At 45.4% G+C, this 23,968-nt stretch overlaps 1 protein-coding gene across 4 annotated transcripts in view; it reads right to left on the reverse strand.

Moving 5' to 3' along the window:
- Positions 1 to 23,968, reverse strand: part of sprt (PDZ domain-containing protein sprite) — a 148,071-nt gene that overhangs the window by 36,657 nt on the left and 87,446 nt on the right. Inside the window, exon 1 of one of the 4 annotated variants that reach the window (XM_069337309.1) lies at positions 17,936 to 18,025. The exons of 2 other annotated variants lie outside the window; for them this stretch is intronic. The gene's annotated coding sequence lies outside the window, so the exon portion shown is untranslated. Of the gene's footprint in view, positions 1 to 10,290; positions 10,414 to 17,935; positions 18,026 to 23,968 lie in introns of those variants that run through there. One more of the 4 variants, XM_069337311.1, reaches the window with a different exon arrangement.

Genomic DNA, 23,968 nt, shown 5'->3' on the forward strand with positions numbered 1-23,968 from the left:
CATAAAAAAATTCATATCACGGTATTTAAATCTCTACCAAAGCCATAGTGGCTGGGTCACTAAGGTATATTATACAGTCTCTAACATATTACTGTGTACATCATAATGTATCATGACACTTGAGTCTGATGAGGATACATGTCTTGAACAACCTGTCGCTCAATTATTATAGTACCTGATATGCAAGTATCCGATAGTACCTACTATCAGGTACCTACTATTACTTTTGATGGAAGTACTAAATATGGACTCATGTATCCTAAAGAATCTTCTGTATTATTAATTACTTTAGAGCTAGACGAAAGGAGGAAATCTATACTTTCCTAAATCTAGTATAACACATATGTGTACCGAATATAAGGCCCAAGATGTCGAGTATCAGGTCTAGATTCGGTCTATACTTACAGTCTCACTGTCACATTCTAGTATTTCAATAGAAAAAAAACTCTTCTACCAGCAAAACTACATTCCATCTAGAGCAGGTATAGGTTATCTTCTTGAGGTTATCTTGAGATGATTTCGGGGCTTTTTTAGTGTCCCCGCGGCCCGGTCTTCGACCAGGCCTCCACCCCCAGGAAGCAGCCCGTGACAGCTGACTAACACCCAGGTACCTATTTACTGCTAGGTAACAGGGGCATAGGGTGAAAGAAACTCTGCCCATTGTTTCTCGTCGGCGCCTGGGATCGAACCCGGGACCACAGGATCACAAGTCCAGCGTGCCCTAGGTACTGACTAGGTACAATCATTTTCTGGAAGAATGGTCTGGTAGTGCTGGAGGATTGTATGTAGAGCTGAGGTCTGGCTGTGTTACCTGAAGCGACTTTGTGTTGCTGGATATTGTGTGCCTTCTTGGAATTAAGCAAGTAACGGAACACTGAAATAAGTAGCAAGTAACGAATACACAACGACCATTCCTTCAGGGAGCCGGTCGGCCGAGCGTACAGCACGCTGGACTTGTAATCCTGTGGTCCCTGGGTTCGATCCCAGGCGCCGGCGAGAAACAATGGGCAGAGTTTCTTTCACCCTATGCCCCTGTTACCTAGCAGTAAAATAGGTACCTGGGTGTTAGTCAGCTGTCACGGGCTGTTTCCTGGGGGTGGAGGCCTGGTCGAGGACCGGGCCGCGGGGACACTAAAAAAAAAAGCCCCGAAATCATCTCAAGATAACCTCAAGGAGGGAACACGACATATAGAAGCAAACCACAGTGGGAAATATTCACTGTTAACTTGACTGTTCACTTCACTGTTAACTTGTTATCCAACATAAGGGCTAATATGGCCTATACGTCCCTCACAGCCTATCACACATTCAGCCTCCACACACACGCCGCTGCTTCTTGTGGTCACTGTCGCCAAGTAAACCTGAATTACTGGTATACCTCACTAATTGGGTTACATGAGTTTACCTGCCTCCCAATATGGATCTCATTCTGCGTTACCTTCCCACCCTTCCTCGCATGTAATCCGTCATTATTGAATGTTATGATTTATCGACGGACCAAACGTGCTGTGAAAAGCTGCGACTCGCGTGTTCTGTGCATCGGTAGGTTAGGACTAGGTAGGTTGCTTGGGTTCGTTCGTTCGTTTCAGGTTAAGACGATAGATTTTGTACGTTGGGGCAAATCGAGAGAACGGTTTGTGTCGTCAGTGATGTGATATTATGTATTGTAGACGTGCTTGTCCCATATCACCCCCTCCCTCACACCTCCCTCAGCTGTCCAACTGTCACTCACCCCCATCAAGCACCCGTCAACTCCTCCCCGTCCCCGTCCCCCCCCACACCACTCACCCAGACAGACCTGTCCTACGGGACCGCCACAAGCAACATCGGGCCACGGCCGGTTGATATATTTGGGTTAAGACGCCAATGACAAGCACGACTGTTCTCAGACGGCCGCCGCAGAGGGCCAAGAAAAAAATAACCTCATCAACCAATGTGAGGCGTGGTCAAGGTGAGGGCGTGTCCCTTGCTGGTGGATGGGGGTGGATAGGGGTGGATGGGGTGGATAGAGGGGGATGGAGGAGTGTGCGTTTGGTGAGGGCTTGGCGTCACCCATCGTCCCAAGCTCAAGATCCTTATGACTCAATTTTCTCAATTTCTGGACTTATTCCAGCAATGTTGCATAGAAAGCAGGTGATTTTTTTTTAACCCATAGGACTATAAACCCATGGAACCGCCTACCCGCCGAAGCCGTAAAGGTCAAGACACTACTGCATTTCAAAATCCAGCTGGATATAGTCATGAGGAAAAATGGGGAGACATTTGACATGTCGCCGGCTTCCTGTTCTCGTCGAGGCCACTAGAGAGATGGTGGCCCCTCAGGTAAATTCAGGAAAATAACAGTTTGGTAGAATAATTCATGAGAGAAAAGAAGGGAAAGAGAGACAGAGAGAGGTAGAGAGGTAGAGAGAGAGAGAGAGAGAGAGAGAGAGAGAGAGAGAGAGAGAGAGAGAGAGAGAGAGAGAGAGAGAGAGAGAGAGAGAGAGAGAGAGAGTGTGTGTCTATGTGTATGTGTGTGTGTGTGTGTGTGTGTGTGTGTGTGTGTGTGTGTGTGTGTGTGTGTGTGTGTGTGTGTGTGTGTGCGCGTGTGTTTCCTGAGATAGATTCCTGAGCCTACTGGGATCTATCATATCTCCACTTGAAACTGTGTATGGAGTCAGCCTCCACCACATCACTAATGCATTCCATCTGTTAACTACTCTGACACTGAAAAAGTTCTTTCTAACGTCCCTGTGGCTCATTTGGGCACTCAATTTCCACCTGTGTCCCCTTGCATGTGTGTGTGTGTCAATGTGTAACAAGGGAAAGCATAAGTTCAGAGAATATATTAACCCCACAAGATGCAACAACAACATTCCTTACAAATACACAAATCCCCTTCACCATTCACCAGGAAATACAACGAGAGGAAGATGGTCGTCTCTTGTATTGAGACGACCTCAATACAAGATGAGGTCGTCTTTCCATTTCCTCCCTGTCCCCATCCGCCTCACAGCACTCTCTCGACGACGCACCCAGCCCTCAGTGGGTCGTCTCTCCAGGAAATACAAGGAGAGAAATACAATACACCAGGCTTGCACGGCCGACAGACTAACACCGTTACTTCCTGTAACCCCCCCATAGTCTGACGGGTCCGAGTCAAGGGCGGTCTGTACCAACTACAGTGTACCACAGTAATCAGAAATGGAAATGTCGTCCTCGAAATAGACAAAATTATTTCCGGAAAGTGTCAGACCGAATTGTATACATTTATATTTCTTGTGTAATTTGGCCTATATATATATATATTTTAAGCTGTAGCTCAACCTTCCCTGAAACTATTCTAGCAAAATGTTGAATAAATGTTACTCGAGAGATAACCACATATTACAGAAATGTTCATGTTGTTAAATATACGATTTGTGTGTGAAATAGACAGTGATATCACCCATAGTTCTTGGCTTCTATGTCTGTCATTCCACAGGGACGAGTGGACAGAAGAAGAACTCCACAGGCTCGAGTGGATAGAAGAAGAACTCCACAGGGACGAGTGGAGTTCACCATATTACTTCACTCAACAGGTGTAATCTATGGAGTATACTCCACAGGCTACACCTGTGGAGTATAGTAGCTACACTAGCTGCATCTATATAGTACAGTCGCTACACCTCTCATAATGACTCTCTTTTATTATCGTTGCATCTCGTTCTTGTGTTTACATCTCAAATAAGAAAACAACAACACCTGCCAATCCACCAGAACACGTGTTAAGAACATGTGCTGTACTCTCGCAGTTATCACACACACATATTCGAGTCTCACCTGTGCTTTACTCACTCGAAATTCTTTATTTAACCTTATTGGTGTGACTTGTGTATGCAGCCCCCCACACACACACGCGCGCACACACACACACACACACACACACACACACACACACGAGGCACGAGGCAGAAACAAATGGGCAAAGTTTCTTTCACCCTAAGTGCCCCTGTTACCTAGCAGTAAATAGGTACCTGGGAGCTAGTCAGCTGTCACGGGCTGCTTCCTGGGGTGTGTGTGTGTGTGGTGTGGGGAAGAAAAAAAAAAAAAAAAAAAAAAAAAAAAAAAAAAGTAGTAGTTAGTAAACAGTTGATTGACAGTTGAGAGGCGGGCCGAAAGAGCAAAGCTCAACCCCCGCAAAAAAAAAAAAAAAAAAAAAAAACACAACTAGTAAACACACACACACACACACACACACACACACACACACACACACACACACACACACACACACACACACACACACACACACACACACACAACTGAAGCAGACTCCCGCTTATAGTACCGTTGATCTGCATTGAACTTATGCGTTGGTCTACTGCGTTGATCGGTACTTGGTAGCGTTGAACTCATACGTTGATCTCCTGCGTTGATCGGTGCATGGTGGGCCGGGGGATATCATCCCAGGGAGCAGAGCCCGCTCGAGTAACGCTTTGTCAGCGTTGGCTCAATCGTTCATTAAGGCGTGTTTCCAGCGTTGGATGGACGTTGATTAAGTGTATTATCATCAACGGACTGACGTTGATTGAGCGTTGTATCGACGTCATTTGTTCAGGTGTGGTCGAGTGAAGAGAGAGAGAGAGAGAGAGAGAGAGAGAGAGAGAGAGAGAGAGAGACAGACAGAAGTTGCCCACCCAATTTATAAGACACGGAGCACTAGCAGCGTAAGGCGGGACCAAGAACCCAAGCTTAACCCCCATAAGCTCAACTAGGTGAGTAACTAGACAACTACATAATAATATAATAAGCAAATAACCAACAAAAGGCCCAAACTGGCCCATATGAAACCACTGCAATTTAACACAACCATTCAAACTCATTCATATATATCTAACCTAAGCTGGAAACAATGCAGTAATTCCAAGTCTATTATATTAGCAGATAATGTGTTCTATAAATCAACATTGATTCCAGACTAGTATTTACCCAGGTCTTTTCCGAATCTAAAGTTATCCCATTTATACTCTTTGTTTCCAGTTTTACTTTGTCGATGTATGTAAAACCCGTAATCACCCACATTCGAATCCTCGTCATGGCCCTTGTGGATTTGTTCATATTATATATATATATATATATATATATATATATATATATATATATATATATATATATATATATATATATATATATATATATGCTTATAAACCACAAGTTTGAAGTATATAACTTTTAGACACTTCACATTAAGCATTAACACCAAGTTCTCCCATATAACAGGGCTTGATGAAAAACGTGAGAGATCCCTCACTGTCTCATTGCCTGGAGAGATGAGATATCTGGTTGGTTAAATACCCCGGAATTCCCATCTCCTTAGGGCTCTGAAGTATGGTGTAGTGGATACAAGTGCGTACCTGCCATCTTGATGGCCAGTGTTCAAGTCCCTGGTGGGTGTGTCAAAATGTTATATATATATATATATATATATATATATATATATATATATATATATATATATATATATATATATATATATATATATATATATATGTCGTACCTAGTAGCCAGAACTCACTTCTCAGCCTACTATTCAAGGCCCGATTTGCCTAATAAGCCAAGTTTTCCTGAATTAATATATTTACTATAATTTTTTTCTTATGAAATGATAAAGCAACCCTTTTCTCTATGTATGAGGTCAATTTTTTTTTATTGGAGTTAAAATTAACGTAGATATATGACCGAACCTAACCAACCCTACCTAACCTAACCTAACCTATATTTATAGGTAAGGTTAGGTTAGGTAGCCAAAAAAAGCTAGGTTAGGTTAGGTTAGGTAGGTTAGGTAGACGAAAAAACATTAATTCATGAAAACTTGGCTTATTAGGCAAATCGGGCCTTGAATAGTAGGCTGAGAAGTGCGTTCTGGCTATTAGGTACGACATATATATATATATATATATATATATATATATATATATATATATATATATATATATATATATATATATATATATATATATATATTCAAATCACGTTAAGAAATTTAGCTTGAAGAATTATTGGAGGAGAGAATACCTGGGGAAATTCACAGATGTACAAAAAAAATATCAGACTGTACACTCTGGGAGTTTAGTGAAGCTTGAATATTATTAATATATGAAAGCTTAACAGTGCTCAGTATACCGTTAGTATGTCCTTGGCCAGCATACTAGGACCAAGAGGGCGCTGGCCTCCTCCTGTCGCCCAGGAGAGACGCAAGCTCCACACACACTACTCGTGCCCAGCCACGGTCTCGCTTCATGCAGGTCGGCGTTCAATCCCCGACCGTCCATTAAATGGTTGGTCACCATTCCTTCCCCCCTTCGACCCATCCTAAATCCTTATCCTGACCCCCTTCCAAGTGCTATGCTACTACTGTTGACCAGACCACACACTAGAAGGTGAAGGGACGACGACGTTTCGGTCCGTCCTGGACAGTCTCTGGACTGGATTGTCTCACTATCGACTTGAGAATGGTCCAGGACGGACCGAAACGTCGTCGTCGCTTCACCTTCTAGTGTGTGGTCTGGTCAACATACTTTACCCACATTATTGTGACTCATCACCTGCTATGCTACTACTCATTTCCTCCCACAGTAGAAATTACAAATTGTAATTAAACCTTGAAGTATATTGGTCTTTAAACAAGTCGATGATTAACAGAGGGGAAAACTGTACATTGAGGCTACATTAGTGAGCGCCACCTGGCGCTGGGAGACCTTAGGATCACGGGCTGGTCTACCGAGTGATAGTTCCGTGGATCATATTCCCCGCGACCCTGTTTCTGACTAGGCTGCCTAGTTAGGTGGTCTAGTCAACCAGGCTGTTAGATGCCGCTGCACGCAGCCTGATGTATGGCATCAGTCACACGAGACGGTGTCACAGGGATGGCGTGACAGAGTACAAATGTTGTGGTATCACGGAGCTGTCTGTCTCAGGCACGATTGAGCACACCGTTGCTAAATATGTCGGTGGGTGCGTGTGGGTGCCTGCTTCTGTGATTGATCTGCTCTTGACATATGCAGGTATGCGCACATCTGCATATGCGCAGGCCTTGTGGGCCTGATATGTGCGCACATGAGGTCGGACTCTAGCTGGCTTGCAGGTTGTGTATACTTGAATGGTAGTTGTTGTGTTTGTAGATGTGAATGGTGTGCCTTTATGTGTGTGTGTGTGTGTGTGTGTGTGTGTGTGTGTGTGTGTGTGTGTGTGTGTGTGTGTGTGTGTGTGTGTGTGTGTGTGTGTGTGTGTGTGTGTAAGCACATAGTTGTACTCAGTTGTGCTTGCGGGGGTTAAGCTCTGGCTCTTTAGTCCCGTCTCTCAACTGTCAATCAACTGGTGTACAGATTTCTGAGCCTACTGGGTTCTATCATATCTACATTTCAAACTGTGTGTGGAGTCAGCCTCCACCACATCACTGCCTAATGCATTCTATCTGTTAACTACTCTGACACTGAAAAAGTTCTTTCTAACGTCTCTGTGGCTCATTTGAGTACTCAGTTTCCACCTGTGTCCCCTTGTACGCGTACCACTCGTGTTAAACACATAGTTTAACACCCGTGTTAAACACCCGTGTGTGTGTGTACGTGAGTGTGTGGGTCCCTAAGGGCGCCTGGACAAGCCCCTAAACGTCCCCGTGTTCGTCTCCAGTGTATAGGGACAAGAACACCCATACTGCAAGTTATAGCTTAGTATCCCCTGTATCAGATTGTGTACCTGTATCCAAACCTGTACTTGGTTCTACATATGGGTGTGTATCATCTCACCCATGCGCATGTATAACAATTATAGTACATATTTACCCACAAACTCGCTCTCTCTTTCCCCTGCATTACCCTACGTGCAATCCGGATGCTAGTCGGCGCATCTACAAGGTCGTACCTGAGGAACCGCACGTAGAAGAGTCACCCTTCAAAAAGCCACTTTGATAAGGGGGGTCTATTTTTTTTTTTAATGACCCACAGCACGTACCCGCCCAACTGGTTCTTTATCACCCACACAGTTAATGACCTGACCACTGACGTCACTGGCATTAGGTAACGATTAATCACCTGCTAGACTTGACCATGCGATTCATCTCATTTTAGCAGTATGGCTCCCGGGAGCTGTGTTTCCCCTCTAGGCCCGTTTTCAATGATTACAGGGATTGGTGATGTAATAATTAGGGAACAGCGATTAGCCAGCAATATACACAGTGTCCACAAATTATTAACTCATTATAAACTTTAATAAATTCAGAGAAAATGTCAGAGAAAACTCCATTAACCAAACAGTCACTCCGTTACCAAACAGTAACCAAACAGCGCCTGATGAAACAGTCTCAGCAAAATAGCAGTCTCACGTGAGCAAGGAGTTGGTATAGGCCTAGTGTGCCTGGTACCTGGATACCAGACACTCGAATTGATTTTATCCTGTCCCAAACGACCCTCTCACCTAGTTTCGAACTACAGTTACAGTCTCGAACCACAGTTACTAGTCTCGGTTAGCGAGGCTCGGACAACTTAGTACGACATTTTTGTGACGTTGTGACGGCTAGAGAGAACAGGCTGGTGGGACACTACATCATGTAGCTCACAAGAGGTTGACACTTCACCCAACATATAATTCGACAGGATTCTTGTCCCCCGACAAAATGTAGGTGGTGGTACACCCCCACACTAATCCTGTGGGTTGTGGGGAATCCCATACCCATCCTGTGAGTGATAGCGAACCCTACACCCATCCTGTGAAGCGATAGGGAACCCCACTACCCATCCTGTGAAGCGATAGGGAACCCCATACCCATCCTGTGAGCGATAGGGAACCCCATACCCATCCTGTGAGCGATAGGGAACCCCACACCCATCCTGTGAGCGATAGGGAACCCCATACCCATCCTGTGAGTGATAGGGAACCCTACACCCATCCTGTAAGCGATAGGGAACCCCATACCCATCCTGTGAGCGATAGGGAACCCCATACCCATCCTGTAAGCGATAGGGAACCCCACACCCATCCTGTGAGCGATAGGGAACCCCATACCCATCCTGTGAGCGATAGGGAACCCCATACCCATCCTGTGAGCGATAGGGAACCCCATACCCATCCTGTGAACGATAGGGAACCCCACACCCATCCTGTGAGCGATAGGGAACCCCATACCCATCCTGTGAGCGATAGGGAACCCCACACCCATCCTGTGAACGATAGGGAACCCCACACCCATCCTGTGAGCGATAGGGAACCCCACACCCATCCTGTGAGCTATAGGGAACCCCCACACCCATCCTGTGAGCGATAGGGAACACCATACCCATCCTGTGAGCGATAGGGAACACCATACCCATCCTGTGAGCGATAGGGAACCCCCACACCCATCCTGTGAGCGATAGGGAACACCATACCCATCCTGTGAGCGATAGGGAACCCCACACCCATCCTGTGAGCGATAGGGAACCCTACAACTAACTAGCTAAAGACCAATTAAGCGTTTGGATGTCGAAAATTACGACGAGTCGTTTTCAAATAATATTAACCAATTCTCGTCTTAACTACCTAGGCCTAAAGAAACAAAATAAAAATGTCACTAGGCCTAGAGCAACTAATTTCCAAAAAATCGATATATTAGTCAATATTAAAGCACTAATATACACAGAAATCACACAATAGCGTGATGCATCAAATGAACAAATCCACAAGGGCCGTGACGTAGGTTCGAACCCTCGTGTCACGGCCCTTGTAGATTTGTCCATTGAAAGGACTAATATTGGCGCGTTCAGAGCATCAATCCGCAGGGGTTAGGAGGGTTGCTTGGGTTAGACCGTTGTCTTTTTTACGGAGTGGACTTAAGGGCTGTCTTTAGGAGCACTGCGCATGCGTCACATAACGAAGTGTAGGCCCAGAAGGTTGTGTTATGTAACGGAACACTGGTCCACTTATAGCACTGGTCCACTTATAGCACTGGTCCACTTATAACACTGGTCCACTTATAACACTGGTCCACTTATAGCGCTGGTCCAATTAAAAGCACTGGTCCAATTAAAAGCACTGGTCCAATTAAAAGCACTGGTCCACTTATAACACTGATCGCGGTATAAGGTAACACTGATCGCGGTATAAGGTAACACTGATCCACCAATAACGTAACACAATAACGTCACGCAACACACACTGTCACAGTGTTACGGGACCGTAACACTACCAATCCAACACACACCTGCACCAGGTCACCAGAGCCAGTTGTGACACCATGTGGCGTGACGTGACGCCAAGACGTTACTTCACCCCCAGTAACACCGCCAGTAATGTTACCATTAAGACGGCCAGTAACGTTGCCAGTAACAGCGACGGAGGGCTAGTAACAGGGGCCAGTAACACCGCCAGTAACACCACTGTCAAGGAGCGTGTGTATGTGTGTGTGAACAGAGTCAAATGGTCAACGAGAACTGATGGCTGGCAGTTCCTTGACGGAACGGCCACTGGCTCAGCGGGGCGGGGCGGGGCGAGGCAGGGCGTGGCTTAGCGAGGCGTGGCTTAGCGAGGCTGCATGGGGTAGTTTCTAGGTGGGGAGGGGCTAGGCGGTGTATTGGAAAAGGTCTGGATAAGAGGGACGTTTTGAGTCTTCAGAACGAGGCAGGCAAGGCGAGGCTGCGGATTCCCAAGATTTCCAATAGTGCCCAGTAGGTTCCTGCCAGCCACCACAGTCTAGTCCGCCAGCACAGGCTGCAGGGGGGGTTCGTCCCCATTCTTGATGATATAATAACATAATACAAATCAATTGCAGAATGCATATTGGCCCATATGAGGCAGCGCCTACTGGCCCAGATCCTAGTAAGATAATTCTCCGACACAAGTTATGTATCTCGCTTCTTACAAATCTGTAGGAACTGAAGTGTGATGGTGGTGATTGTGGTTGCGATGGTGGTGGCGGTGGTAGTGGTGATAATTTTAGTAGTAGTAGTGGTGGTGGTGAACAGTGATGGCGTAGTGGGAGCACACTCGCCCCACGATTGATTTCATCTAGGTTCGAGTCCTGGTCAGGGAAGAATGACCGGGCGTCGATCCTTAACTGTTCGCCCTTGCTAATTCAGCAGTAATTGCATACCGGGTTGTTAACCGATGGGCAGATCGTATAGAAGGGGAAAACTCCTGGGGTAATGCTTACTAATGACCTACAGGAAGGGGAACTTAAACCCTGCTAACAGGAGTCGGAAATCGTCTACTCCTGTGTCCAAAAAAGGAAAATTTTATAGAATCTCTTAGATTCAACTTCTAACTACCGAGGCTGAAAACTGACAATATCGTGAGTATATCTTATATTACCCTCCAGCAGTTAGTACCCGCGTGTGTGTACGACCCAGGAGCAGTTTCAAGTACTGTCTGGGTGCTCACTAGCGTCTTAGAACACGGGGAAACTCGTACACACGGAGCAGTTCAGTTCCTGTCACCTGGTCATGAAAGAACTTCCTCCTCACCACACACACACAACCGCTCCGGACCGCTAATGAACTGCCAGTTAAGACAACACGACGAACAGCATGGTTCAGGTGTTGCCAGCTCGTGCTGCTGCTGCTGCTGCTGCTGATTCTCCTTGCAGCTGTGAGGGCTGGCAGCAGCGGTCCGTAGCACAATGTATTTGATCAGTTCACTTCAGTTGTAGCTGCCCTTGTCTCACACCTACGGGTGTAGGATGACCACTGTGGTACGCTGGACTTTGTCGAGTAACCTACGGCTCCGACCTTGATTCTCAGGGCGGGCTCTGGTGCCTCCAGCCCTCTTGTGAACGTATCGAACATTGATCACTCCTTGACTTGGAAACCTCCGCCCTGGAAACCTCCGGCCTCCGCCCTAAGCCCTGGAAACCTCCGGCCTCCGCCCTAAGCCCTGGAAACCTCCGGCTTAAGCCCTAAGCCCTGGAAACCTCCGGCCTCCGCCCTAAGCCCTGGAAACCTCCGGCCTCCGCCCTAAGCCCTGGAAACCTCCGGCCTCCGCCCTAAGCCCTGGAAACCTCCGGCCTCCGCCCTAAGCCCTGGAAACCACCGGCCTCCGCCCTAAGCCCTGGAAACCACCGGCCTCCGCCCTAAGCCCTGGAAACCTCCGGCCTCCGCCCTAAGCCCTGGAAACCTCCGGCCTCCGCCCTAAGCCCTGGAAACCTCCGGCCTCCGCCCTAAGCCCTGGAAACCTCCGGCCTCCGCCCTAAGCCCTGGAAACCTCCGGCCTCCGCCCTAAGCCCTGGAAACCTCCGGCTTAAGCCCTAAGCCCTGGAAACCTCCGGCCTCCGCCCTAAGCCCTGGAAACCTCCGGCCTGGAAACCTTCGTCCGGGAAACCACTGCCCAGCGCGATAGTTCCCGCCTCCAAGAACACCAGCTTTATCCTTCCCAAACTAGACTCTGGAGTAACAAGCCTTTGGAACCTTGATTCTTGCTACCTAGGCATTAACCACTGAACCCCCCCCCCCCCAACCATACAAGTTACCCCCCGGCCCTCGATCCTGCTCCATCTCTCAGACGTATATAAAAAACTCCAACAAAAACAGAGTACCTTCCGGGAAATTTGATCTGGTCTCGTGGGAAGAATGGGTATGTACGCTGATCTTCAGGTCAATAATGGGGCGAGCCACACCGTCCATAAGGCTCATATTCAGCGCATTGAACGGGCGTTCCTCGCACATGAGGCAGCATGCTAGTGTGGCGCGATGATGCAATGGTACACGAAGGAATGTCCTGTTGTGGAATGTCAGAGCATATGGGCAGAGCCGCCCACATGTAAGATGATATAATTTTTTTCTTCGTAGATGGTTTTGATGTGTGGGAGAGTCGCTCTTCAATCCTCACTATGGCTGGATATGTTTAGTTCATTTATTATGCACTCTGCACCCATCCTGTGGGTGATAGTGGGTTCCGTACCCATCCTGTGGGGTGATAGTGGGTCCCGTACCCATCCTGTGGGTGATAGTGGGTTCCGTACCCATCCTGTGGGTGATAGTGGGTCCCGTACCCATCCTGTGAGGTGATAGTGGGTTCCGTACCCATCCTGTGGGGTGATAGTGGGTTCCGTACCCATCCTGTGAGGTGATAGTGGGTCCCGTACCCATCCTGTGGGTGATAGTGGGTCCCGTACTCATCCTGTGGGTGATAGTGGGTTCCGTACCCATCCTGTGAGGTGATAGTGGGTTCCGTACCCATCCTGTGAGGTAATAGTGGGTTCCGTACCCATCCTGTAGGTGCTAGTGGAACCCATTCCCATCCTGTGGGTGATAGTGGGCCCCGTACCCATCCAATGGGTGATAGTGGGCCCCGTACCCATCCAATGGGTGATAGTGGGCCCCGTACCTATCCAATGGGTGATAGTGAGCCCCGTACCCATCTGACTTTCTAATATCATCAGCAAGCATGAAAACTTGACGAAGTAGATGCGCACTTTGGGGTAAATTAACAGTGAAGGCCCCCTTTATTTTTTTAGTAAAGATAAAGAGGGACATGTGAAGGAATAGGTTTAGAAATACTAAATATAGTACGAGTTATGATAGCAGGAGGATTGTCAGCCTTGCTAACACAATGTTAAGATAGCAAGACGGACAACCCATCTGCTAACACAATGCAGTCTCCGTGGTGTAGTGGTAAGACACTTGCCTGGCGTTCCGCGAGCGCTATGTCATGGGTTCGTATCCTGGCCGGGGAGGATTTACTAGGCGCAATTCCTTAACTGTAGCCTCTGTTTAACGCAACAGTAAAATGTGTACTTGGATGAAAAAACGATTCTTCGCGGCAGGGGATCGTATTCCAGGGACCATAGGATTAAGGACTTGCCCGAAACGCTACGCGTACTAGTGGCTGTACAAGAATGTAACAACTCTTGTATATATCTCCCCCCCCCACAATGTTATGATAGCAGATGGGTTGTCCGCCTTGCTGACACGATGTGTGTGTGTCTGGTAAGTCAGTCTTCACAGCAAATCCATTACTATGAGAAGTCACACCCGACTTTAAACACCTGGATAGTTATCTAAATATTTGTGATGGTCTGAAAGTATATTACGGACCAAATAATAGTCTACAGGTAAACTGGCAAATGATCCTTTGTCAAAAACAGAGATTATTCTCAAGCTATAACGTTATTGTATTATATATCGTTGGTTTCATATATAATAAGTGCACGCTGAAAATGTTTTCTTTGAAGAATTTGGTTTTCTGTTAACGAAATTTTTGGGCACACTAAAATAGTTTTCGATTTCCATATTTCACATTCATTTTGAAAAACTAGATGAAGCAAGGCCTTCAATTTGGGTAGGCCTTTTTTTATACATATATATATATATTTATGGATACATGACTTGTGTATGTATGAGCGCTGACTGCGTAACACGAGGGGCGAGACTCAAGGATATGACAGTCCGTTCCGCCAAATGATTCCACAATCTAAAATTTTAAAAGCACTATAAATAGAAGCAAACACTAGGTTTAACCATGTGTTTAACCGCACATTACCCGGCACGAGCCGGGTAATAAGAGTGCATTTAGCATTTGCCACGGGGCTTTAATGCACGGAGACTGTAATGCCAGTTTCGGGCCCGTCACATAAACATCTATACCAACTGGCGCTAAAAATTAATTATCAGAGCTTCCGCTGAATAAATTTTAGAAAACGAGTTAAATTCCGCTTTGCACGGGGGACTATTTCTTTTAAGGTGGATTCCTGTCACGCGCAGAATCGCCGACTGTATTCGCTAAATTACAACTCTGGAATAATAACAGGGCGGAAAATCCACTGAGTGGACGGAGTTTGCTAGTGGACGTTGAGTGCATGGTGTTTGCGAGTGGGTGTACACAACAGCCTATACGATATAGGCCAACATTACATGAATGCAGGCCTATAACGTCGGCCTCTCTCACGTATAGGCTTAGCTATGCGTTTCCTCATCAAATAACACGAGATTAAATCAATGCGTGGTCCCAAAGTCTTAGAGAGGAGGAGTAATGTGATAGGTGGGCTGGAATCCCTTTGTGCAGAACATTGGAATCTCTTTGTATAGAGCATCGGAAAATCTCTGTATAGAGTAATGGAATCTCTTTATACAAAGATTTTCCAGTGCCATGTGCAGAGTATTAGAATCTCTCTGTAACGTCAATAAAGACACCGGAAATATTTATTCTAATTATCTGAAATTTATGTTTTTTCCTGTATTGTGTTCGAGTTCGTATCTAAATTCAATACCGTCCTGAAAACAATCCACCCGCTACGTTGCAGTACGTTGAGCCCAGTACGCAGTGTACATGTACCTTAAAACACACATAAACTAGGCTATTTTCCCTTCATAACTACGCAGCCCGAGCAAGCAGTTTGCTTGCAATGATCCCCCAAAATATAAATCGGCAAAATTTTCTAACAAAATGTTGGTAATTTGGTGCAGTGTGAGTAATTTGGCTGCGTTGATTACACGGGGAAACTAGAACGCAGTACCGAGTTCTCTAAAGGCTCGCTGAAAGAGTTTTTTTTTAATTTAAGAAATAAAAGCAGTGTTTAGGACCGGCGCGAAAATGCCTAATGACACATAATATCACAATTACACCGCCTCGCAAGCAAATCACGACCTTAAAGGAGCGTCCATTGTTTAAAACATAGGGACGACCCTCCGTACCACGCAGCACCCTGCAAAGTTTGGCGAGGCGAACCCTAAGCATATAGGCCCCCAACCTTTTGAAAAACAGTCTCTCCGCTTTTTATACATATATACTGCCAACCACACTATCTTGGAAATAAACATTTCATTCAATTGCTCACTAGGTGGTTCGTATGAACCTCCTAGTAACCAGTACGAACCCATTTTGTTGGGTTTGAACTTCACTAGCCTATAGACACTCGACTCTGCAAGTACATCTTGGTGAGTGTAAACAAACACACAGACAGTGAGAAGAAGAAGTAGGTTATCAGGGTGACCTTCTCTCTCTGGTCTTCCGTTGGCAGGAGGATGGGCGTGGGGGGGGGGGGGGAGCGGCCTGACAATCACGAACAAGGACAAATAATTACACCTCGCGACCAATTATTCTGCATGTTTGGCGCGTTCACATCCACATCTTGTTGACGCCGCCAAAATTAAATTTTTATGAGAGAACGCGCCAAGAACGGCCTCCATGGGGTGTATACGAACGGATGTTGATATGTATTATGAATCACTTTGGCTGTGATTCTCAGCCAAGGATCGATGAAACATTGGGGGGTTCCACGAGAATTTGCATAAGTCCCTGATTTCCAGTCATATGGACTTTGGCTGAAAAGCTTGTCAAGCCCTATTTGTCATCGGAAGAATATGATTCGGTCGAAAATACTTTCGCAGAATATCCAAGGAGCTCTGGAAAAGTTGTTCAACCTGTAGGATAAACAACTGATTGAGCTGAAGCGTGATCGCTCACAAATATATTAAATAAACTGCCGATGGAAGCGTTTTGGATACCAGTGTAAGGCAGCTCCTATTAGGCCATATGAGGCAGCAGCTATTGGCCCAAACAAGACAGAAACTATTGGCCCAAACAAGACAAAACACGCTAGTCAGCTAGTCGTCAAGAAGCCAATTCGGTGGTTAGATGGTAATGAAGAACTCGAGCGATCTTTTAGTGCCAAGTGTCAAGACTTTATAACAATAGACATTACCTGGTAAACCGCAGCGGTTATTTTGGGCAATTGAAGGTCTAGACTCCATTAACGGCAATTCATAACGTGTCACCCACATTCAAATTACTTTATAGTACGATTTTCGTTGCTAATAACAACCCGTTTCGTTTTTTAGGTTGCATTTTAATAATCAGAATTTTATTCACCTGAGGCTCTTATTTCATAAATAAACCAACAAATCATGGCATGTAATCTAATATTCAAGATAGAAGTCGTTTGAGTTAGAAGCCTACTGATGTTAGAAGCCTACTGATGTTAGACACCTACTGATGTTAGAAGCCTACTGATGTTAGAAGCCTACTGAGTTAGAAGACTACTGATGTTAGAAGCCTACTGATGCTAGAAGCCTACTGGAGTTAGAAGCCTACTGAGTTAGAAGCCAATTTACATTTTTATCTTTGGGTAAATCCAAAGACTGGCCAAAACAAGACAGCTGAGTATTGTGAGTTCACTCACGAGTATTGATCCGTCCGTAGTGAGTAAGGAACTCATGGACGCGTCCTCCTAAAATGGCATGGCGACTATTTGGTCAAACTTACCAATATGTGCAGAAAAAATATTCACGCTTTCCATTATTAATTTTGTACAGGGCAAATACTGCTACAAACCAGACTTAAAAATTCCTAGACCTAGTACAGCATATGTACTGTAATTTTAATGTAACCTTATCCAGTTAAAATTAATATGAATACATATATAAACATCTATAAATAAGCAATACAGGTATTGTAAGGATTAATGTTATAATATATTTAGCCTCGTCAACTGTTTATAGGTGTCCACGATCAAGGTAAGAGGTCTAGAGAGCTCTTAAGAGCACTTAAGAGCTCTTAAGTGGCCACACAAGTGCTGGTTGAATCATACACGACATTATACACATCTTCCCCTCAAGACAAGGACGAGGCACCTATAGTGTCTGGCTTCAGGCATTTACAGGTATAGACAGATGTGGAATTCACCACCAAGCAGTAATTATCAAATGGTGCCAAGCCTGGTAAACTATGAAGCAGTGAAATTCGCCACCAAAGACAACCTTCACTACATATAAGGTTTCTGCAGAAGCTCTCCAGCGAGCTAAAGATGGTCGGTGACTAACTGGCTACACAGCCTCACAGACCAGACAGTCGTCAGGAAAAGCTGGCCACAGGCATGGCTACAGAACTCTAGAAATCATCAACACGTAATCTAGAATATAGTGACTGATCTGCCTATTTGAGACAAGGACCCAGAACGCTTCACGACACACACAAGGGCTAATAGGCCTTCTCCAGTTCCCTCAGATCTTACGGAACACGACACCACACTAGGCGAGGAACACGAGTCAGCGACGGATCTCGCGGACGACTGAGGAAGGCACCACCCTCAGCGCTGACGATCTCAACCCCAGAAGCGGGTGACCCAAGGCCAGCGACCACCACCACCACCACCACGACCACCACCACCACCACCACCACGACCACCACCACCACCACCACGACCACCACCACCACCACCACGACCACCAGCACCACCACCACGACCACCAGCACCACCAGCCCCTAGGTGAGGCAAGCGTGTTGTGATCCATATAACACCTCCCCCCCTCTCCTTCTCTCCCAACAATCCACCAACACACCAAATTCCCCCCGCCCCCCGCCAACACATACACACGCACATATCTGACTTGCATATACCTGACACACGGACATATCTAACTTGCACATATCTGACACACGCACATATCTGACTTGCATATACCTGACACACGCACATATCTGACACACGCACATACCTGACTTGCATATACCTGACACACGCACATATCTGACTTGCATATATCTGACACGCACATACCTGACTTGCATATATCTGACACACGCACATATCTGACTTGCATATATCTGACACACGCACATATCTGACTTGCATATACCTGACACACGGACATATCTAACTTGCACATATCTGACACACGCACATACCTGACTTGCATATACCTGACACACGGACATATCTAACTTGCACATATCTGACACACGCACATACCTGACTTGCATATATCTGACACACGCACATATCTGACTTGCACATATCTGACACACGCACATATTTGACTTGCATATATCTGACACACGCACATACCTGACTTGACCTGCATACACAGGTTGCCACACAAGCAAATCCCAAACACATTCACCAGCCAACTTATCCCACTTGAGAGACATCAACATAACAGCCTGCCAAGCGTATGGCACTGGCATGCATATTACAGGACAGCTCACACACGCATACACACACAGGTTCCAGAAGAAGGTGAGGGGAAATGTCAGTACTGTGGAGAAACAGGTGTTAAACACATCGGACATAATCTTCCTGAAGAAAAGATGCGTCATAATTATTCATCTACCGCATAAGACAAAAATGAGTAAAATGAGTAACACGTAGTGGGTGAGCCAGAAGCCTAAGGCATGTGCCGGAATATTCATGGGAAAATAAAATGATGAGGCTATTCACAACTCGGCTCCTCCAGACACCGGCCGACCCGACGTATTGTGTATTCCAAACTGGTATTGTGTGTACCGGTATTCCAATATATTAGAAAATTATGTACAGTTATACCTAAATTAGATTACATTAGGTGTTTAGGCTATGTTCGCAATTCCTTGCAGTTGTAGTACGTGGGTGAAGCATTTGCAGAGGTGCGATTCGAACACAGCACTTCAACGAAGCACTGTTTGAAAACTCTTTCGAGCGTCAATAACTATAGTTAGTACGAAGTGTGTCCTCATTGCCGGCTAGCTACATTAACGAGCAGTTGACTTTTGTGCTTGAGGACGGACTATTGCTATGACATAATACTGTCCATTTCAGTATCACACTGACGAGGCTAATTAACGGAAAAGCCAAAGATTCATTTATCAACTTCGAAGCCCAAATGAGACTCTCAGATGCTCTGGTGTACAAGAGATGTCTTAATTTCATTTATTAAGCCATACTATATATATAATGTGGTTGAAATGAGAACTGGAAAAATCACGGTATATAAAAAACAATAATGATAATGGGACGACGCTCTGGAGGTCACTAAGGACTGTCGTATAATTGTCCCCCCAGACACTTCTTGTGATGGCGTCCTTCTAGGGTGCGGGGGAATGGAGAGAGAGAGAGAGAGAGAGAGAGAGAGAGAGAGAGAGAGAGAGAGAGAGAGAGAGAGAGAGAGAGAGAGAGAGAGAGAGAGAGAGAGAGAGAGAGACAGAGACAGAGACAGAGACAGAGACAGAGACAGAGACAGAGAGAGACAGAGACAGAGACAGAGACAGAGACAGAGAGACAGAGACAGAGACAGAGACAGAGAGAGAGAGAGAGAGAGAGAGAGAGAGAGAGAGAGAGAGAGAGAGAGAGAGACAAAGAGAGAGAGAGAGAGAGACAAAGAGAGAGAGAGAGAGAGACAAAGAGAGAGAGAGAGAGAGACAAAGAGAGAGAGAGAGAGAGAGAGAGAGAGAGAGAGAGAGAGAGAGAGAGAGAGAGAGAGAGAGAGAGAGAGAGAGAGAGAGAGAGAGAGAGAGAGAGACAGAGAGAGAGAGAGAGAGAGAGAGAGAGAGAGAGAGAGAGAGAGAGAGAGAGAGAGAGAGAGAGAGAGAGAGAGAGAGAGAGAGAGAGCAAATACTGCCCTCGCGTGATGGGTCTAACATTTCCACACACCAAGGAGATAATACTCCTGCTTTTTATGCCAGCATAACAATCACGGAGCTTGCCTGGTCTCTGTCTCTCTCGGTAATGACTCCATGCAGCGTGTCCGCCAATCACAACGTCGGCCTCAAGGCCACCCAACCACCCAGGCTGTCCAGACACCACAAGATAAGCCGCCACAATATCACTGGATATTGTGTCAATACTTCGAGGTCAAATATGTGACTCCAGAGCCTAAGCCACAATAACGTGCCTGAAACAAGCCAAGCCACACGTGCGAAAGGGCAGTGACAGCGCTTCGGTCCATTCTACACCCTTATTAAACCGGCCACATGACTTCATTTTATTTGTATGGACTATTTATTAGTATACTGCTGTTTCAGTATCATTGTTTTTTTCCAATTTCTACATATATATTGACGGTATCTACGTATATACGAATGTAACTATGTATATGAGTATAGATCACACTAAGCCACCACCTCAACTATAGAACACATGCACACGTCAAGAATCTGGCGTGCTAAAGTGCCTTTCTTATTCTAAACTACTAACTTCACTACAACAGCAGTATAACTAATGATATTGTGTGTGTATTAAAGCACTCTCACTCACCTTTGCAAGAAAAGACGGCTGGATACCATACGTATAAATGAGCCGGATAGATGTATTAAATAAATTATTTCTGACAAGAACTAATGCAAATTCAGTAGTTACAAGAAATACAACATGAAGTAATGATTTATTTCATTAACGTACCGGTAGCCTGTGTTCCCTCTTGCCAGCACATCTAGGGAAGTACACAGAGAATGACGTGTTGCCTACAGGCTTAGGAACTTATACACTAGTTGATTAAATATTGGTAAAGGGGGGTACCAGAGCTGAAGCTCAGCCTTCACAAGCACAACTAGGTGAGCACATGCACAGTGACAACACGCTAATACAATGCAACGTCTTAGATACAGTTATGAAGTGTTGAAGAATTATTCATTGTAATTATTTTTTTGTTATTGATGAAACAAAGGCATATTTTGTCAAGATTCATGTACTCACCTAGTTGTGTTTGCGGGGGTTGAGCTCTGGCTCTTTGGTTCCGCCTCTTGACTGTCAATCAACTGGTGTCTGTGTGTGTTCACCTAGTTGTGCTTGCTGGGGTTGAGCTCTGCTCGTTCGACCCGCCTCTCAACTGGCACTCAATGAACTGTTACTAACTACTAACTTTTTTTCTTCCACACACCTAAGAAACAGCTGTCTAAATCCCTGATATCTATTTACTGCTAGGTAACAAAGGGCATCAGAGGGAAAGAAACTCTGCCTATTTTTGTTTCCACCGGCGCCGGGAATCGAACCACATGACTACGTATCCAGCGTGCTGCCCACTCAGCCACCAGCGCCCTTAGTGTATGTGTGTGTGTTCACCTACATGTACTCATCAACCTGTGTACGTGCAACCCGTTCTCTTAAGATTTCCTAACGTCAAGAAGATGTCGTACTACAGTGCTTTATTCTAACGTACCAAGCCATGAGCACCTCTTCTCAGTTTATTGTTTACGCCAGGTGTACTGAGCCCCAAACACTTTGGGCTCTGTCGTATCTACACGTCAGTCTGCGTATGGAGTCTGCCTCATGTACTACTTAACTTTACTAAGGGATAAATTAACAGCTCATCTGTAATATTTAACCTGGTTGATACCTGGTTGATGGGGTTCTGGGAGTTCTTCTACTCCTCAAGCCCGGCCCGAGGCCAGGCTTGACTTGTGAGAGTTTGGTCCACCAGGCTGTTGCTTGGAGCGGCCCGCAGGCCCACATACCCACCACAGCCCGGTTGGTCCGGCACTCCTTGGAGGAATAAATCTAGTTTCCTCTTGAAGATGTCCACGGTTGTTCCGGCAATATTTCTTATGCTTGCTGGGAGGACGTTGAACAACCGCGGACCTCTGATGTTTATACAGTGTTCTCTGATTGTGCCTATGGCACCTCTGCTCTTCACTGGTTCTATTCTACATTTTCTTCCATATCGTTTACTCCAGTACGTTGTTATTTTACTGTGTAGATTTGGTACTTGGCCCTCCAGTATCTTCCAGGTGTATATTATTTGATATCTCTCTCGTCTTCTTTCTAGTGAGTACATTTGGAGGGCTTTGAGACGATCCCAATAATTTAGGTGCTTTATTGCATCTATGCGTGCCGTATATGTTCTCTGTATTCCCTCTATTTCAGCAATCTCTCCTGCTCTGAAGGGGGAAGTGAGTACTGAACAGTACTCAAGACGGGACAACACAAGTGACTTGAAGAGTACAACCATTGTGATGGGATCCCTGGATTTGAAAGTTCTCGTAATCCATCCTATCATTTTTCTGGCTGTCGCAATATTTGCTTGGTTATGCTCCTTAAACGTTAGGTCGTCAGACATTATTATTCCCAAATCCTTTACATGCTGTTTTCCTACTATGGGTACATTTGATTGTGTTTTGTACTCTGTATTATGTTTAAGGTCCTCATTTTTACCGTACCTGAGTACCTGGAATTTATCACTGTTAAACATCATGTTATTTTCTGATGCCCAGTCGAAAACTTTATTAATATCAGCTTGAAGTTTTTCAATGTCCTCAGCCGAGGTAATTTTCATACTGATTTTTGTGTCATCTGCAAAGGATGATACGAAGCTGTGACTTGTATTTTTGTCTATATCTGATATGAGAATAAGGAAAAGCAGCGGTGCAAGGACTGTACCCTGAGGTACAGAGCTTTTAACTGCACTTGGACTAGATTTTATATGGTTGACAGTTACTCGCTGAGTCCTGTTTGACAGAAAACTGAGTATCCAGCGTCCTACTTTACCGGTTATTCCCATTGACTTCATTTTGTGTGCTATCACGCCATGGTCACATTTATCGAAAGCCTTTGCGAAGTCCGTGTATATCACATCAGCATTCTGTTTCTCTTCTAATGCCTCAGTGACTTTGTCGTAGTGCTCAAGTAGCTGTGAGAGGCACGATCTTCCCGCTCGAAATCCATGTTGGCCTGGGTTGTGAAGGTCATTGGTCTCCATGAAATTGGTGACCTGACTCCTAATCACTCTCTCAAATACTTTTATGATGTGCGATGTTAGTGCAACTGGTCTATAATTTTTTGCCAATGCTTTGCTCCCTCCCTTGTGTAGAGGGGCTATGTCTGCTACTTTAAGTGCATCTGGTATCTCCCCCGTGTCCAAGCTCTTCCTCCACACTATACTGAGTGCCTGTGCTACCGGCACTTTGCATTTCTTTATAAATATTGAATTCCATGAGTCTGGACCTGGGGCCGAGTGCATGGGCATGTTTTCAATTTCTTTTTCAAAATTTAGTGCGCTCGTGTTTATATCAGTTATATTTACAGGGGTTTGAATATCCCGCATAAAGAAATTGTCTGGATCTTCCACCTTCATGTTGTTTATTGGAGTGCTAAACATGTCCTCATACTGCTTTTTTAGGATTTCACTAATTTCTTTGTCATCCTCCGTGTATGAACCTTCACTTGTACGAATAGGTCCAATACTGGCAGTGGTTTTTGCTTGTACGAATAGGTCCAATACTGGCAGTGGTTTTTGCTTTTGATTTCGCATATGAGAAGAAATATTTTGGATTTTTCTTTATTTCCTGAATTGCTTTC

Source organism: Procambarus clarkii, chromosome 37 (genome assembly GCF_040958095.1).
Source record: "Procambarus clarkii isolate CNS0578487 chromosome 37, FALCON_Pclarkii_2.0, whole genome shotgun sequence".
Taxonomy (NCBI): Eukaryota; Metazoa; Arthropoda; class Malacostraca; order Decapoda; family Cambaridae; genus Procambarus; species Procambarus clarkii.